Raw genomic sequence first — 19,619 nt, forward strand, 5'->3', positions numbered from 1 at the left:
CAACACTTCTGAATAACTAGCCCTGCCATGCTAAATGACAAAGATTTTATTGGTCATCACCTATCTCTCTCTCTCTCTCTCTCTCTCTCTCTCTCTCTCACACACACATACACACACACACACACACACACACACACACACACCAGATCTGTGTCTCAATCAATTTTGCCTGCCCCTTCCCAAGTGGGCCAAGTTGAAAGAATTGATTATCCAGAGAGAATTTAAAGCATTAATAAGACCAGCTTTGCCTCACCTAAGGATTTCTTACTCTGCGTCCGTATTTCGATGCAGGTCCTCAGCATTTGAACAATGCATCACGTTCTTTCTTGAGTTACTGCAGTATTTGAATGTACCAAATTTTGTACCATCTGTTCCTGTCCATCTCTCCCTGTTCTTGAGAACGGGCCTTCTATCCCCAACTTCCTGTGACTTCAGCCAAACCACATTTGCTAAAGTTTTTCTGGCTCTTAAAGTTTACAAGATTATAGAGAAAGAGACAGAGAATGAGAATATTTAGTTCTAGAAAGACAATAAAGCAACCTGACATCAGACATCAGAACTCGTTAAAACCCAGAGAAGCAAAAAAAAAAAAAAACCTGCTTTCTTTGAGATTTGGTCGGAGGACATAAAGTAATTACATCCTGTACTGTCTATCCCTGGAATTTAGCTGTCCCTTACATCCAACTTGTTGCTTTCAGCCACTTAGAAATAGGCAGAACTGGTGAGGTTGGAACAAATTTGTATCTGAGCTATCGAGATGTACAGATATAATTGAGTCATTCTTATTTGCAGAGTGTACCTTAAATGAAATGCATTCGTATTCGAGCCAGAAGCCCAAGTCATATCCTTTTATCTGCAAGGGGCTGAAAACATTTGGGATTCTAACACTGCTATGAATATTTCACCGCTGTATAATACTGGAATTGTTCAGTTCCATTGTCACACATAGTCACTGAGGGAAAAGTTGAACCACCTGAGGGCCCAGGTTCCCAGGCTGTGAATCACTGCTGATACTTTGCTGCATAGCTAGGCACCAGCAGCCTCACATTTTCCGTGATTTGAAGCTATCTCTAGTGCTCAAAACTGAGTTCACAAGCAACAGAGTAGATGATATCCAGAGAAAAAGTCCAACTTGATGATTTTTCTTGTTTTCTTTAAAACCATGTCTTTAAAAAAAAATCAATTTATTTTTCAATAGATTCTGAAGCATCTTTGTCAGTAATGTGAAACTTGGGCAATTAAAATCACTGTTTTATGTATCCTTTTATTTCAGAATATGAGCAGATAGTTCCAAAATGACAGTCTTCCTCAAAGGGCTCAGGTTGGCAAATGAAACAGATTTCTGATACGTTTTCTTGTCACTTTTTTTTGTTTCTTGTAGATAAGCCTGGCTGTAACTCAGGGCTGGCCTCCTCGTCCCACCCTGGGCTAGTCTGTGGTTTCATCACGTCACTGCCAATTGTTACATTGACCTCTCCCAAGATGAATCTTCCCTCTGAATGCGATTTGTCCACATGAGCCTTGTGATCTGGATTGTGCACTGGTTTTCTTTAGGTGATTGTCTTTGAAGTTTGGCAAAGCTGCTTGTTCTCCCATGGATTCCTGTCCCAAGCTACCTCTACCAACCCCACCTCTCCAGCGAGACTTTTCCGTTTGCCTCCTCCCTCCCCATCTACTCTTTAAAGTTCTGCAGTCCACCAAATTGATGGTCCATTAAATTCACCTGTCTGGAATGACACCACCCCCAACCCCTACCCCTCGCCACCCGTACTTGACCAATTTCATGTTTCAATCTGGATTTTTTTTTTTTAATGGTATGATGCCTGTGTTTATTGAAGGAGATTTACCTAAAAGGCCAACATTTGATTTGATCGCAGCATACAGAAGAAACATTGGTCTTTCTTTCAAAATTTAGCAACTTTTAAAAGCGCTGTTTTATTTATTTTATTTTAAAAATAATTATCTATGCAGCACTTCAAGAAACAACTATATGGGTGTTGTATATTATAAACTGGTGATATTCTACTATTAAATTATGTACAACATTTTTGTTTTTTATGCTTCTTGAGGTGGTAATGAGAAAAAAGTTTTTTAAAAAAGTGTGCCTTGCTGTATTTCTTATACCATTTATTAAAAAGCTGCTTTCACGGTAAAATTATGTTGGTTTGAAAGGAGGAAATAGCAAGGTTAAGATGTGTGAATAATTTCTGTATATATGTATAACCAAGTACAAACATTGATGTATAATGACAGTATAAAATGCTTTCATGTTTATGATGTCTAGTGATGTGGAAAATATAAGCCTTAAACCATTAGATTGCATGGTAATTAAAATTGGCATAATAAACGTAGTTTATTGGGGGAAAAGGAAAATCAGTGATCTCTTCTACCTGTGTTCTTTACCAAATTATTACATCTAATTCTGGAAAAGCTGTAACATGTAGTAGCTTCCACAATATCCGTGTTGCATAAAAGGCTTAAAATTGCTTAAACTACACATGAAGCCTTCACAATTTTCAAAATCTTTCTGATCACTGTAAAGATCTTGGAACACAAATGATTAAGTGCCAGTTCCCCTAAATCAATAAGAACCTATCCTAGATTTTTTATTTCTACTTATCATTGATGGTTTAATATTGGATTTCAGGCTACCTAGTCCATCTCATATTTATTTTATGTAATTTTTTTGAATGGGTTTAGTAGAAAGATGGTGGTAAAGTCTAGAAAATTTGACTATTTTAATTTAGACTATAGATTTCAGGTGTATATTTTGTTAGGAGAAATTAGCTGAGAACTATTCCACCTGGTCTTTACTGATCTTCTTAAAAGCAGTTTTTAATTTATATCCTAACACCTACTAAAGTGCCTGATACACAGTAGGTATTCCATAAAAATTTACTGAACTTAAGTATTGAATTAGGCAGTATGGATGACATGTACCTTTTCATTTTGAGAAGCCTACACTAAAACATGTAAACAACTAGAAAAATATGTAATGCAATCATTCAACTGATAGTTAATTAACACCTTTTATCTGCAAGGACTATTCTAGATGTGGGGAATGCAATGATGAATAGAGGCCCTGCCCTTCAGAGGCTTACCTGTAGTATAGGGGAAGTGAACACACAAATGAGATACAGTAGTTGTTCTACAGGCAAGGTAGAGAGCAACGTGATAAAAGAGGCACAAACACAGACGTAGCAAAGAGGGACGAGGCAGAAGGAAAGGGCTAGAAGGGAACAAAGAGTTAGACAATAGAAAGTGAGTGAAGTTTTATTCCAGGAGTAGTAGGCAAGAGGTAAACTGGGAGATGAATGAGGAGTCTTTAAAAAAGCTAAGTTGGAGCTTTTGTATGTGATATGGTAGGTAGTCTTCCTACAAAGGAAACCTTGTACTCTTTCTTTGGCACGTGATTTTATTTATCATTAGAACATTAGCACAATACCAAGAATGTTTAAATAACACGAGTCTATATTTTACCGCTTTAATAACTACTCATATAGTTATGTCTCTTCTAATCTTTTCCATACATATTTCTAAATTGATTAATCATTCTAGGCTTTTGAATCGGTAGTAATAGTTCAAAAGAAGTTTTAGGCAGACATCTAGTAGCGGTGGTCAAGATGATTACAGGGGGAAGACATTAGAAACGGCTCGTTGGGAGGCAGCTGCAGAAAATAAGCTAGGCTTGAAATAACAGAGTACACGGGGATAGTGGCCCAAGATGCAGGAAGAACAAATCCCAGTGTCTTTGAAACACCTAAAAGCATTTGGGATCTCTGCTAAGGTACGGTATTATTTTACATATTGAGACAACCCAAGTTTTCCTTGGGTAATGCCAAGGTCTACATCTACTGGAACAAACTGACTATAATGTTCCATTTATCTGTTATATACTCATTGAACACCTTGAGGTATTAAAAACATTTGCTTCTTAATTACCTACTTAATATTAGCACTGAATTTGTAAAATGACTTCTATTGAATAGTACTTTTTCTGGTCAGAAGGGATGAGATAGCTTCAATCTCTTGCTGTGTGTGGGCACTACCTCCTGAGTCAATCGTCCTTGAAAATGGTCACACCAACTCTGCCTACACCTTCCAGAGCCAGCGATTCCTTATTTGTTAAGTCAGGCTGTCCCATGGTTGGGCGCGTCTCTGTTAGAAGGTTCTTTCTCCGGTTGCTGAAATCTACAGAGTGCTCCCTTGGCTCTCCTTTAATTTTGCTCGCATTTCTGGCTTCTGTCCTGCTGAGCTGCTCAGAGTATTTCTACCCCTCATTTCTCATGGCATCTTTGAGGATGACCAAGGCCAGTTACTCGTCTTCTCCCAGGTGCTGTGATTTCAGTTCTTCATTCCCTCAACTACCCTTCATTTGTCATGGGTTTCAGATCCACTTCAACCTGAGTGAATGTTAGCAGACAGAATCCTTGAAGGTGAGGAGCTGTCTTTATCATCATACGTGTAGAAAAATATCTGAACATTTAAGTGGTTTTCTCTAAAAATATATTCAAGATATATGTTTATTCTATTATTGTAAATTTCAATAAATAAATAAATAAATAAATAAATAAATAATCCATTATGTCTTTTAGTGGCCCAGTCTAGTGCCGGAGTCATCTTGAATCTTTTCCTTACATCAAATCCAAACCTAACCTGTTTCCATATAAAGCAGGGTTCCCCACCCCTGCCACTCCATTTATTTATTTATTTATTCAGTCATTCAACAAACATTCATTGAGTGACTACTTGTGTGAGGCACTGTTGTTTGGCATTAGAGATACAAAGGCAGCTAGAATATCATCTCTGCCTACAAAGAGTTTATAGTTTTTCTTGTGAAAGTGCTTTTCATGTCCTTGAATAGAGTGATCTCTCCACATTAAATGATGACCAATTTATTTTGTTTCCTATCTAGTTTCTCTACATTTTCAAAAACCTAGTGAGCAAAAATAGTATGCAGTCATCCGGATCTGACTACTAGAAGAAGTGAAATGTCTTTTGTGTTTGAAAAAAATTTTTTTAAAGATTTTATTTATTTATTCATGATAGACAGAGAGAGAGAGAGAGAGAGAGAGAGAGAGGCAGAGACACAAGCAGAGGGAGAAGCAGGCTCCATGCAGGGCGCCTGATGTGGGGCTTGATCCCGGGTCTCCAGGATCATGCCCTGGGCCAAAGGTATGCGCTAAGCCGTTGAGCCACCCAGGGATCCCCGTGTTTGAAAATTTTAATTACAGAAAAAAAAATTTCAGATTTCTGGTCACTGAATAAATATGCATCTTCAACAACAACAGAACAATCTAAATACAGTGCTTTTGTGAATCTGAGTTTGATGATGTTGCTGTGTTGTATTCATCCAGCATAGGTCTTACCCATGCTAAAAAATTTCTGGGAACAGATTCTAAACAACTATCAAAACACACTGAAATAATCCAGCTATTTCTCACAAATCAAATTATTTTAATTTCCAAATGAGTTTAGTATTATTTTAGAATTTTGATGAATACCTGATTTTTCAAGCACTGTATAATTCGTATATTTTAAATTTTCTAACTTGAACCAATGAATTTATAACTTTTTTCTATACATTTTTTCAACTTTTATTTTGAATAATTTCAGGCTTATATAAAAGCTGAATGAATAGTACAGTATTTGCATACTCATCACTCAGATTCATTTATTGTTTATATTTTACCACATTTGTTTCATCTCTCATACACACTTTTGTGTGATTGAACCATTTGAAATTGCAGATTCTAACACTTCATCCAAATGTTTCAGCATACATATTCTGAAAACAAAAGTATTATTCTACAAGTGCACAATGCCATCCTAACACCCAAAGAATGTAACACTGATACAGTGATATCTGATAATCTCTATCAACTCTATATTCAAATTTTTCCAAGTGCCCTGAAAGTGTCCATTTACAGTTGTTTTTTGTTTTAATCCCAGATCCAAACAAAAATCATGCATTGCCTTTAGTTTTTATGTCTTTCTCAATTTGAACACTTTCCCTATGCTTTTATTCTTTCTTTCTTTGGTCTTTCATAATTGACATTTCTGAAAAGTCCAGGCCACTTTTATAAAATGACCCACAATCTGGATGTTTCCAGTTGCTTTCTCATTATTCAACTCAGGGTAAACATTTTTGTCAAGTATAGTGCATAGGTGATGTTGTGTTCAATAGCTGCTCTTTAATGAAGAATGAATGAGTCACTGACATTCTTGATGTGTCTCGAAGTTCGCACGTTACTCTTAAAGCTCATGCTTTATTAGTTTAGGGCAGGGGTCAACAAACTACAGTTTGGGCTAAATCTGGCACACTGCCTTTTATTGTTTGGCCTATGATTGAAGAATGTTTTTTGCATTTTTAAATGGCTGGAAAAAAAAACAGAAGAGTATTTCATGATATGTGAAAATGGTTTGAAATTCAAATTTTGGTATCCATGAATAAAGTTTTATTGGAACAGAGCCACACACATTTGTTTACATATTGTCTATGGCTGCTTTTGCACTCTAACTGCAGAGCTAAGTAGTTGTGACAGAGACCATGTGGCATATAAAGCCTAAAATATTTACTGTTCAGTCCATGACAGAAGAAGCTTTCCCATTTCAGGACTACAGTATTCTAAATTCTGACACCATTTTCTTAGAGGTAGATTCTCATTTGCATAATCAGTATAACATATTAGCACCTGCAGTCGTTATTTTTTGCTTTCTAGATTTTTGTTGAGTTCTCAATTTCAGTTTCATATTAACTTTACCAAGTATGCCTTATTACACAAACTTAAAGATTGCTCCACATCCACAATTGGTTTAAGGATTTAAATGTAGTTCATTTATTACAGCCTGGCTTTGATTGATTTAGAGGGTTAGTCAATTACAGACTAAGTCATTAGTTCAATCAGAACCATCAGGAAAATTGACATAACCTAAACTCACTTCAATTCACTGATAAACTGCAATCTTTTCTCCAAATGTTTTCATAAAGCATTTTTAAATCTGGGCCATTTCAAAGAGTCTGTTTTTTCAAATTTATTTTTCATCCCAAAGGTAAAAACCATGATCATTGATTGTGTAAGATACACTTTCATTTTCCACACACTGGTCATAATTAACAATCTGAGTTTGCCAAGGAAATAAGTATGGCCACAGGTGGGTATTCTTGTTGAACAGAAGATGTTCAAATGCTAACCACCCTTTTTGCTTTTTTCCTTAATTCACCATCGAGAGCATTACCACTTCCCACTGCCACATGACTGTGGAGGGGACACTCAAGGAAGTTTTATAGGCACTTCCTCCTCCTTATAAAGCAACCATATACCTTTCATATAGCCATGTCCCCTAAATATGAGACTTGTCATGTATTTGCATTTTCAGAGTAAAATAACACAACGATGTGTGCAAATCCGGCTCATAATGTCAAGGTTTCTTTTTATTAGTAGTATTCATGAGAGACACAGAGAGAGAGAGAGGCAGAGACACAGGGAGAGGGAGAAGCAGGCTCCCCACAAGGAGCCCGATGAGGGACCGGATCCCTGGACACGGGATCGTGCCTGAGCCAAAGGCACTCTCAACCCCAGAGCCACCCAGGCATCCCAATGTCCCAATGTCAAGGTTTCTTGTAGCAAAGGCATTTTGGCCAATACCTTGAGACCATTCTGTTCCTTGATTGATGGGCCCTCACTGAAGTAGAAAATATGCAAAGATTACTTGTTCTTGTGTTCTTAGGTAAAACAGGGCCTACATAAAGCAACTTCTCTCATTCTCTTTTCTGTTGTAACACACACAACTTGGAAGATGTGCACACGTGTGAGACATTTCCAGGCTTTTACCAAACATTAATAAACAATTTCCAGTGAGGAAAGACTTCCCCCCCTTCTTTCCCACTTGTAAAGGGGATCATAAAGCAGCTAAATGGGATGACATTACTCTCTCTATAACTTTGAAGCAAACCTAATTCATACTTAAAAAAATTATTTTTATATATTAGTACCTTATTATTGGTTACAAATACCTTATGACATCATGTTTAAGAATCACTGATACTGAGGCTTATGCTCTCTTGGTTGATAAGAAGTGCCCCAATATCTCAGAAAGGACTCCCAAAGAAAAGAGGATCGACACCCCTGTGCATGAATGCACAGCCTTGGATGCTCCACGATGATGAAGAACTCAAGCTTTCTGGTAAGTATGTTCTTTAAAAAGGTGAATTTAAGGGAAGCAAATGTGAAATGCAACAAAACTTGGCCTCAAATTTACATTGGAGAAATGGCCAATTCTGATGAGCTAGCCCAGACAACTTCACCCTGGTCAACTATAGAAGCATAAGATTTGGAACATCAATATCTTCCAGATGTACAGAAAACCTTTTGTGTCTCTACCACATAAGCTGCCATGTTCATCAACTTTGCTGACCATGACATTACTCTCTTTCCCTTCTGCATTCAATTTATGTGGAAATTTGGAATAAGATTACCAATGTATAATCTGGTGTTTTTCCACATCATCAAGATATACAATAATGGATTTTGTCAATTTAATACAAATTAATATATGATTTAAAAGAAACACTACAATTATTAAAATATTTCTTTTCTTTACACTTATCCTGCCATTAAAAATACATCCTAACTCCCTGTAAACAAATGGGCCATTAGAGGCATAAAACAAACATTATTCAGCAAAATTTATTCGAGGACTAAAATGACAGAAGGTATTAGGAACATAAAAACGTGTAAGATCCTCTTTAAATCCCAATATTCCCTAACCACTGGTTTATAAAAAATACTCAAAGGTTTATAGAATTAGTCTTGTTCTATTAGTTTATCAAGTTACTTACACTGTCAGCAACTCAAAACAAATAATTTCCTCTGTGTGTATGTGTTTGCTTGCTTGCAAATATGTTTCATTTATTTTAAAGCGTCTTTTTATATAGAAATCCAAGTTGCTGACAATTTATCTTGTCATTAAAGTGGTGTGAAAATCAAATCAGTCTTCATATAAGTTCTCTTATCGCTGCTGATCTCAAATGACTAATGATGTTTACAGCGAGGTTTTGTAAATTGAAAGCTCCCTAACTTTTCAGGAAACGGTTATTTTTTTTTTAACATGTACACACATTTTGGCTCTCTTCTAAATACTTTCATAACTTTCTAGGTTCAGGATCATTCTCTTACCAATAGTGCTTTTCCTTGCAGACTGTATGTAAAAATATTTTTTAAAGTAAAATTACTAATTATTTAAAGGCCAAGAGGCATTTTCAATAGGAATGAAATAATATTTGCTAGTATATTTAAAAAAGAAAAGAAAACTGATTTGGAATGATTGTAAACCAGAATATTCTTGTTAACCTAAGGGTCTGCTTATTTAAGTCATCTGTGACTTACTGGAAACTCAAGCAATTTTTTTATAAATTTTATTTATTTATTCATGAGAGATAGAGATGCAGAAACATAGGTAGAAGGAGAAGGAGGCTTCCTGCAGAGAGCCCAATGCAGGACTCCATCCCAGAACCCCAGGATCAGGACCTGAGCCAAAGGCAGACGCTCAACCACTGAACCACCCAGGTGCCCCACTCAGACATTTCTAAACAAAATTTAATCTTTGATGACTCAGCATCACCATAGTGATTACCAATTATTGTTTGGTATTGTAAATGAGTATAGGAAACCTGGCTAGGCCAGTAAACATACTCTGGATATTATTGTTTAAACCAATCTAAATAATAAAAGAACTCATTATCACTCAAGTGATTGCTATGTACCAGGCACTGTGCTAATTGGTGATACCCATTTTACAGTAAGGAAACTGAAGATGAAGAGAGCTAGGCTAGTTATTATTTGCTTTCTTTTCATAAAAGCAGAGTGTGAATGGAAAAAAGCTGCTTCAGAAACTCATTTCCGGGCAGCCTGGGTGGCTCAGTGGTTTAGCGCCGCCTTCAGCCCAGGGCGTGGTCCTGGAGACCTGGGATCGAATCCCATGTGGGGCTCCCCACGTGGAGCCTGCTTCTCCCTCTGCCTGTGTCTCTGTGCCTCTCTCTCTCTCTCTTTCATGAATAAATAAATAAAATATTTTTAAAAAAAGATAATTAAAAAAAAGAGAAACTCATTTCCCATCTAGATAAATAAGGAGTTATGTTACAGAGTTCACTTAACATTCGTACACGTGTTGCTGAATTTCCTGTCTGTCTTACTTATAATTCATGCCAAAACTGAAGAAAAGACTTTCACTTTAAAAAAAAAATTCTTATAAAAATTCTATAGGAAGAAATGATAGCTAAATTAGCACTTGAAAAAGGCCAAAGAAAATTATATATTGTATATAATTATGCCTCATTATGACCTCTGCACATTTTCCAGAAAAGTTAGGCATTAAAAACATACACAACAGGAACACCTTAAAGGTCAGAGCGTGATGAAAGAAAAGTGTGATAGTTAATCATGAAGGACGAGGTTAATGTTCTGGTGGGAACATACATTTTTATCGTTACTTTTTGCTTGATAAATACTTTAAAATATGCAATTTCCCTTCCATGCATTTGTTCTTATCTGAAAGAGGCTGCAGAGAGAGACAATTCTATAAACTATAACTTGAATTTAATTTAATGAAAATGTGGGATTGGCTGTCTTCCTAGCATCCTTCTGGTGATTTTTTTTCACATAGGTCTTTTCTGCCCAAAAGATACTCTCACTTGGAGAGTAAGTAACGAAGTCTCAGTTTCCAGAAAATTTACCTCAAAATTTCTCATTATCTTCAAGAGACATTTCCTAAGATAGCAGTGTTCCTGGATCATATTTGTTTGATTTCACCCTGGGAACACACCTAACTGTAAGCATTTAAAATAACAAATCCAATTGTTTTTCGACTTTTTATAATAAAATAACTTCAGATTTACAAACTATTGCAAAAATGAAAAGAGTACACTTTAACCAGGTTTACCTATTGTTAATATCTTACCCCATCTGCTTTACCATTTCCCTTTTTATTTTTGAAGTATAATTAACATAAAATGTTATGTTAGTTTCAGGTGCACAACATATTGATTTGACAATTCTATGTATTACTCAGTGCCATCATGATAAGTGTTGTCACCATCTGTCACCATCCAACATTATTACAATATTATTCACTATCTTCCCTATACTGTACTTTTCATCTTCGTGACTTATTTATAACTGGAAGTTCATACCTTTTAATCCCCTTTAACCTATTTTACCTATCCCCTTATTCCTTGCCCCTGGCAACAACCTGTTTGTTACCTGTACTTAAGAGTCTTGGGTTTTTTTTTTTTGTTCATTTTTGTTTAAATTCCACATATAAGTGAAATGATACAGTATTCGTCTTTTTCCATCTGACTTATTTCACTGAGCATAATACCCTCTAGGCCTATCCATGTTGTTGCAAATGGCAAGATCAAATTCTTTTTTATGGCCAAATAATATTCCATTGTATGTATATACCACATCTTCCTTATCCATTTATTGATGAACATTTGGGTTGCTTCCATATTTTGGCCATGGTAAATAATACTGCAGTAAACATAGGGGTGCATCTTATTTTCAAATTAGTGTTTTTATTTTCTTTGAAGATAAGTGACATATATCATGGTCTTTTATCCCAAATATTTCATTGTATATTTCTAAATAGGGCTATAGGTATGTTCTCTTTCATAACCATATCTAATTGTCAACTTCCAAAAGTTTATATTGATATCATAGATTTATCTAATCTACCTTTCACATTCCAATTTTGTCAGTTTCCTTGATAATATCCCTTACAGCATTTCTTCCTTCTTCAGTACACAAAGTAGGTATTAAATTTAGTTGTCCTATCTCTTTAGCCTCCTTTAATCTGTAAACATTTCCCCAGCCTTCCTTTGTCTTTTTATGACATTGATAATTAAGAAGAATAGATCTTCTCCCAATCCCTTTTAAAAATACATTATTCTTCATTTCATCTTATCTTTCCTCATGATTAAATTGAAGCCATGCATTTTCAATAGGAATATTGGTCTTCTGTCCTTTGGTTATCAATCTTGAGACACACAGTGTCCATCTGTCCCCTTTAGTGATGCTAATTTTGATCATTTTGTGGAGAAACACTTTAAGCAGTAAATGAATATCCTGCTCTGCCTCAAAATTTTCCATATATTTAGCATTCGTTGATAATTTTTGTTTAATCTGATCCTTGCCAAGATGGTTGCAAAATTATGATTTTCTAATGCTACCATTTACCAACTGGCTCTAGTATTCTACTGTAAGTTAAATCCTTCCCTTTCCCCCTATTTCTTCATCTAGTATAGATTAAAAAAAATAATGAATTTTCCCCCATTAGTTACAATTCTTCACTGCACTTAAATTATTTTGGTGAAGAAACTGTCCCAGATTTGGCTAGTGTGAACTTCTTCAATCTAGCTCTTGCATCCTTATGACATCTCTTAAGCAATCCATTACTTTCTGGTATAATAAAGTGTTTTAGGCTAATCTACCAGTCCCAATCCTTAAATCACCATTTCTCTGAAGAGTCTGGTTTCTTTTTAGAAGGGACTGCATTAGAGACAAAGATCTGAGTGCTAGGTATATGTATGGTTATGGAGCTGTCTTTGCTTCTTGAGGCTTTCATCCAACAGAGCTAGGATATACATGAATGTGTATGCACATATATGTACACACACATACAGTTATATACACAAAGCATATTCAAAAATACACATACACACATACACAAACATGTATATACACATATACCTACTTATTTCAGAAATCAGGAGTTCCTACCAATTCCTTCAATTTCAATCTCTCCCACAAGATTCTTGACTGTTCCTACTCCATATTTCTATTTCCATTCTTCCAGCATGACCATCCTGGATACTAGCAATATCAATACATTTACTCATTTGTTGAATAATAGAATACCTTTAAAATAGTTTCAGAAATTGCTTCAGAAGCATTTTAATAAAAATCCACCTGGAAAGAGTTCAGGATTCACTTGCAATTCCCCCAATCCCCACATTTGTCTTCCTACACACTTCACTCTGCTCAAGACTGAGGGAGTTTGGTTAAATACTCTGTTTCAAAGTTCCTACATGATTTTGTAACTAAATTATTGGTTTCTTTCTCCTCTTTTCTCCCTTCCTTCTGCTTTTCTTCCCTGCCTTCTCCCCTTTCTTCTTTTTCTCTCTTTTTTATTTCTTCCTTCAGTTATGATATTCATTTAAAATAAAATTAAGTTCATTTGTTTTCATTTCTTTTCAGTTTTAGGTTATTGTTTTTCTTCCCTTCTCTTCTTATTGAGTTAATTTTATTTTTTGGATATTAACATGCTTTCTAAAGTCAAAACTACACAAAAAGTTATATTCAAAACACTGTTACCCCTTCTCCATCCCATCAAGCTCAATACCCCTCAGTCTTGTAAGTGCACAGTTTCATTGTCTTCTGCCTTATCTGTCCTTTGTTTCTTTCTGTAATAAGCAGATATATGTAAATGATGTATACACTCTTATTTTCTTTTCTAGCACAAATGATAACATATTACTGTGTCTTTTGCCTTTGATTTTTTTAAATTTAATATTGTCCCCCCGGAAATCACTCCATGTCATTTCATAGAGATGTGCCTCAATCTTTTTTGTAACTATATGGCATTCACTGGTCACAACTTCGTTGAAGTTCTTTTGTAACCACAAAAGGAGATTTGGAGTACATTCCATCCCTACATTATATACAAAGATTAATGACGAGAGATTTTTTCAAGTAAAGTGTTGGTGTAAATGTCCATATCTGCTCTGTTTATTGTCCAAGAGCAGCTATGTTTTGAGTCCATAATTTCATGCTTCTCTTGATTTTCTTTTAGGAGTTATCCCTGTGCCCCTGTCTCTTAATTACACTCCATGCCACTTCTACCCCCACCAATAATTGGAAACTTTTCCTAGGCCTAGAAACATGCTTAAATATCTGCTGTCATCAAACGCTTTCTCTCGAGTGTTGCCTCTCTGCACTGCCGCAAGACGCCCAGCTGGAAGGGCCAGTCAGGATAAAATCCATCCAATATTCCACTGACCAAGTCATGCCAGCCCCCATGTGGGAATATGTCCACTCAGGGTCAAGTTTTCATCATTTTCAGAAAGACATTGTAGTGCTTAGCAGCAGCTCTGTCCTCAATCCTTTTTCCCTATCATGTTACCATCATATGTCTCCAGCCTACACTATCTGAATTCTTAGAAGTTTTATGCTAGTGTATCTTTCCCATTCATTCTTCCTCTGTAGTCTTATTCCTGCCCCCTTCCTCCTCTGAAACTGCTCAAATATAATTCCTCAGGAAATTATAAGCCTACTGGACAGCAAAAAAGCATTGGGCACTTGAAACCTTTCTAGAAAGCCATTTTTCTTGACTTCTGAAGCCCACAATTGTCTTCCTTACCTCTTCCTTTTTGACACATGTCTTCTTCCTGCCTTTTCTGCTACAAATCTTTCTCCAGATTTCCTTCTTAGGCTTCCTCTCTTTTCCCTCTTTAGTTCTCATCAGAGTTATTTCCTACTTCCATAATTTCACCTCACCTCTAGGTATAATTTGCCAGCATTTCATCACTAAGCTTCATTTTTCTCAGGAATTCTAGATCTAAGTTCTTTTTACCCACCTGGGTTTCCACCCAATAGTTCACTTCAGAACTCATACTTTAAAACCAATCATGTAATTTTTCATTCTTTTATATGATTCTCTATCTCAGATAATGACATTAACATTTTCCCACTGGCTCAAGATTCAAACTCCAGAATAGCTCTGATTCCCACCTCCCTCTAATTTCCTAAATGTGACTAGAAAAGTTCAGGTATTCCTTCTTCCCCAAATTTTGAAATCCCATTTAGGTACCTTCCATTCCCACTGCCATCCTGATGGCAAGACCCCCTTGACTCCTGGTTCATAGCAATAATTTTTTAAATTCATTTTTGAGTCATTCATAGTATGTATCATTTTTTCTCACACATTTGATTTAATCAAGTCGTTGTGAATATCTAAATTTGTGCCCTACTGGAGATGAAGATTGTGCTTGTAAAATATCAGATGTTTATCCTCTTGAAGGTGGTTTATGGGATTCTCAGTCTTTAGTCTGTAAAAGACTCACCTGAGAAGCTTGTGAAAATGAAGATTTCCAGTTCCCACCTTTATTCTGATCCAGTGGGCCTGGGGTAGAGCCGAGACATCTGGGTACAACAAATACCCCACATTATTCTTTTGCAAGTATTTCACTGACTGTACTTTCTAAGACACTCTTCCAAACTAGGAACTAGTACTGACTCCGTATTGAACAGATGTCTCATACATTACTTCTAAAAGTGATGTGTGATGTGAGGCAACTTACAATAAAAATTAAAACAATTACATGGAAATCATTAATATAATAAAAGGCTCAAGCCAAAAAAATTTTAAAAATGAACAAATAATTATTTAAAAATCCAGACTAAAGGAAAGTACTGAAACTAAAGCATAAAAACTCACTCTGAGCTTCTCTGCAATCAAGGTAAAGAAGAAAACATGACCATTGAGAATATTCTTTGTCTAATAAAAAGAAGTAACTTTCAACTACACCTGAGCTTTGAGAGGAACTTGCCCAGTGGCTCTTTATTTGGTTACCACTGACCTGTAAAAACTATAATTTTTTTTTTAAGAAGCATGCACCTACTTCTTACAATAGGCTTAAATGAAAATACAGTAATACAGTAGCATTTTGGAGAATTTTTTTTAAGGTTTTAATTATTCATGAGAAACACACAGAGAGAGGCAGAGACATAGGCAGAAGGAGAAGCAGGCTCCCTATGGAAGCTGATGCAGGACTCAAACCCTGGACAGGGCATCACAACCTGAGTCAAAGGCAGATGCTCAACCACTGAGCTATCCAGGAGCTCCAATTTTGGAGAATCTTGAAGATGAGTGAATGGCGGGTTCCTTCAATATTCTCTTCTAAGTATCAACAGTCTCAGCCAGGCTTTTGACTGAAGATGAATAATAGACAATTCAAAATTGAGAATGTTTTCCAGTTCTCCTCACAGGTAGTACATGTTTCTGATTGAAAAAAGATCCAATGTGTGGATGACAAAGATGCTGTTTCCTTGTGAAGATAAAAGGACTTGCCTGATATTTTTATCTTAATGGAGAGCCATTTTACCTCTTGACGACAGTGAGCTAACTGAGCACTTTCAAACAGATCAAGGGCAATTCTCACAAAGCATTTCAGTGTCTGCACAAACTGATGGCAATGCCAGAATTATGTACCATAAAACACAAAAGAAATGGCCTGCCTTGGAAGGTTTTGAGGTTAAGAAGTACCAAAGATCTGTCCTGACCACAGAAGATCCTTAACATGACCTCTGTAAAATGTTTAATTTTGAGACCAGCTGCATACCAAGGGTTATCCACGTAAATCACAAATTATTATCCTAAAGAGCTACATATAGCAATCAGTTGAGCAGACCAGGTTAATATCATCCATTTAGATGTCAAAGTGTGCCTGCCAAAATTGATTATTTGTTTTTAGGAGAATTAATATTTAGCAGCTATCCCTAGCATAAGTTGGCCAATAGGGTGAATTGCTTGTCAAAACCACTTCTGTGACCAAAGAGGAAGGAGTGTCATCAACACATAAGAGGTACCTGTCTTGTTGTGGCTAGGTCATCTAAAAACAAACAATTTCTTTAGTTATAAAATTAAAAGGAGGGCACTTGAGATCCAGCCCTGTTTTATGCCATTTAAAATAGACATTTCATCTGTCAAAAGGACGGCCTTTTCTATCCATGTTAACTTGTGCCATATTGTTCAGCAGTAATGACTCTGAGAGAGAATTATAAGCCTTGAATCTCTGTTGAGATCATACACTTACGTCTTTTTATGGATTCAATGTCCAATGATAAATCAATACATTTCATGAAAAGTCTTAAAATGCTTCTTACTGATTGAAAGACTGCATTTTATCTTCAGAAATATATTCTGCATTCTGATTTCTCCATTTCAATTATCCAAACCTAATTCTCAATCTATCCTCATGCTTCTTCTTATATACTCTCTTATAGTTATTTTAACATATATCTTATAGGCCCAATTAACTTTCTGTAATATTGGATCATCCAAAGCTTTGAACAATCATTCTATAAATATATGAATACTCTAAATTTTTGCTTAAAAAAAAGAATTAATAAGTACTGGGTAAATGGATAAATGGGTGAATATTTCCTACTGTGGTTATGTTCAAAAATAAAGTTCCTAACCATACAGTTTGGAGACACAGAAGAAAGAAGCAAAAAGTCGAAGGTTGTGATGAAGGTGATCTGTGTCTTTTAGCTCAAGAAGCTGTTTTTGCTTCAGTCAAGAAAATTTGGAATCCTATCACTCTGGATTTTCAAGGTACAGAGTTTGAAAATGCATGGGCTCATCAGCACCATGCATGCCATAAAATTACAGACCTTGTCACATTGGCCAGGCCATTGCAATGTTTCAGTTGGATTCCTCTAATCTAAATTCCTCTAAAATCTAAAGAACATCTAGAGTCTGAATCATGAACACTGTAAATTCCTTATTTTTTTTCATTTCTGTCATGGCTCCCACATGTGGATCATGGAGTTATATTTAACCTCCAAAAAGTTCTCAATTGATTGGTAATGTATTTATGTTTAGATACCAGCTCTTTTTCAGTACATTACACAACCAAGTCAAGGATTTCCTGTATTTTTTACCTCATGACGTACATAAGAAGTGATGATCTCATACTCTGGAGTAAATGAAGGAGGCTGGTCATGGGGATATGCCCTCTGGGCCGCCATGGGGGCTTAGAAGATCCAGCCCTAGCTTGACAGTCACACCATATTCTGGTGTCTGTCAGAACCAAGTTTGGGAAGCCCTAGTTTTTTGTTTTTGTTTTTGTTTTTGTTTTTGCTTTTGTTTTTTTTGCGGGGGGAAGCCCTAGTCTTAAGTATATAAATCAAATCGTATAATAGCAAGTGGTTGTTAGGTCTAGTTTTTTATTCCCAGGCATTAGATTAAATATCCAGAATAGTAGTTGTTTACTGTATAATTGAAGATATATCCTTTTTTAAAATTTTATTTATTTACTCATGAGAGACACACAGAGAGAGGCAGAGACACAAGCAGAGGGAGAAGCAGGCCCTCTGTGAGGAGCCTGATGCAGGACTCAATCCCAGGACTCTGGGATCATACCCTGAGCCAAAGGCAGACACTCAATCACCCAAACATCCCTGTTTGAAGATTTCTAAAGTTTGTTCAAAGACTGTTATGCAACAGGTACAGTCTCTATGTGGACCACTTGACTCTCTGCTCATTATAGTCAGCTCCTTTATCTTCTTATAAATGAAAGTCAACACTCTCATAAAAACTATCCTTCAAAATCTCAAGTAAGTCATTTGTCTCTCTGCATAAATCAGGTCATTGTTTTCTGTCTCCTTTCTCAGGGTTGGTTTCCTATTTCCTCAGTATTTTATTTTATCTTCTTTTTAAATTTTTAGCTTTTTAAATTCACTGTGATTTATCCACATTTTAAAGAAAAACAGAAATAAAAAAGTGACAAACTATTCCAGGAACATCTGGCCATCACTGCATATATGCATATTGGCTACTCGCCTCTTACTGACATCCTAATGTATTATTTCATTGTAAGTGTACTCAGTAGATGCCATTTATACTTACTCTTAACAAACAGGTGAGAAACCGTGAACAAGGGACTCAAATAATGAAATTATAAATTAGAGCTGCTGTTGAGTAAAGCACTATACTTAATAGGTCCTTTTAAAAAAATTGTTTATTTAGAGGATGAGTGGGGTGAGGAGATGGGCACAGGGAGATGGAGAGCGAGTGATCTTCAAGTAGACTCCCTGCTGAGCATGGAGCCCAACTCGGGGCTCAATCCCATGACCCTGGGATCATGACTTGATTAGAAATCAAGAGTCAGGGCAGCCTGGGTGGCTCAGCAGTTTAGCACTGCCTTCAGCCCAGGGCATGATCCTGGAGACCTGGGATTGAGTCCCATGTCAGGCTCCCTGCATGGAGCCTGCTTCTCCCTCTGCCTGTGTCTCTGCCTCTGTCTGTCTCTCTTTCTCTCTGTCTCTCATGAATAAATAAATAAAATATTTTTTTTAAAAAAAGAAATCAAGAGTCAGATGCTCAACTGAATAAGCCACCCAGATGCCCCTATACTTAATAGGTCCTGAAAAATGTTATCTCATTTGATTCTCACAACAGCCTAACAGGTAGATAGATACTAGTATTTCTATTTTATAGATGAAGACACTGAAGCTCAGGGGCATTAGATAACTTGTTGGTCTTGGATTCAAGCAGATTAATTCTCTGACCACTGCTACTTACTGTTCCCAAGAACAATAGTTCAGAATAATAATGGTCAGACCAATTTGCACTATGTACATTATTCTAGTTCTTTCTGTAGGCACTCTTATATAGAAGCCAATTCACATTAAAAGTTGATTTCTACTTCAAATTTTATTATTTCCTTCAAAGGACAAGTATAACTTCAAAAGAGTTAATGCTTCTCAAAATATGCTTTTAAGCATATTTTTTCTAACCATTATGGTCATGTGTTTTTTTATTGAGACATACTTGAC

At 36.1% G+C, this 19,619-nt stretch overlaps 1 protein-coding gene across 11 annotated transcripts in view; it reads left to right on the forward strand.

Moving 5' to 3' along the window:
• Positions 1–4,578, forward strand: part of AKAP6 (A-kinase anchoring protein 6) — a 568,763-nt gene extending 564,185 nt beyond the window's left edge. For all 11 annotated transcript variants that reach the window (XM_072838209.1, XM_072838213.1, XM_072838216.1 and 8 more), the window contains one exon: positions 1,382–4,578. The gene's annotated coding sequence lies outside the window, so the exon portion shown is untranslated. The remainder of the gene's footprint in view (positions 1–1,381) is intronic.
• The last annotated feature ends 15,041 nt before the right edge of the window (positions 4,579–19,619 follow it).

The sequence above is a fragment of the Canis lupus genome, chromosome 9, assembly GCF_048164855.1.
Source record: "Canis lupus baileyi chromosome 9, mCanLup2.hap1, whole genome shotgun sequence".
Taxonomy (NCBI): domain Eukaryota; kingdom Metazoa; phylum Chordata; class Mammalia; order Carnivora; family Canidae; genus Canis; species Canis lupus.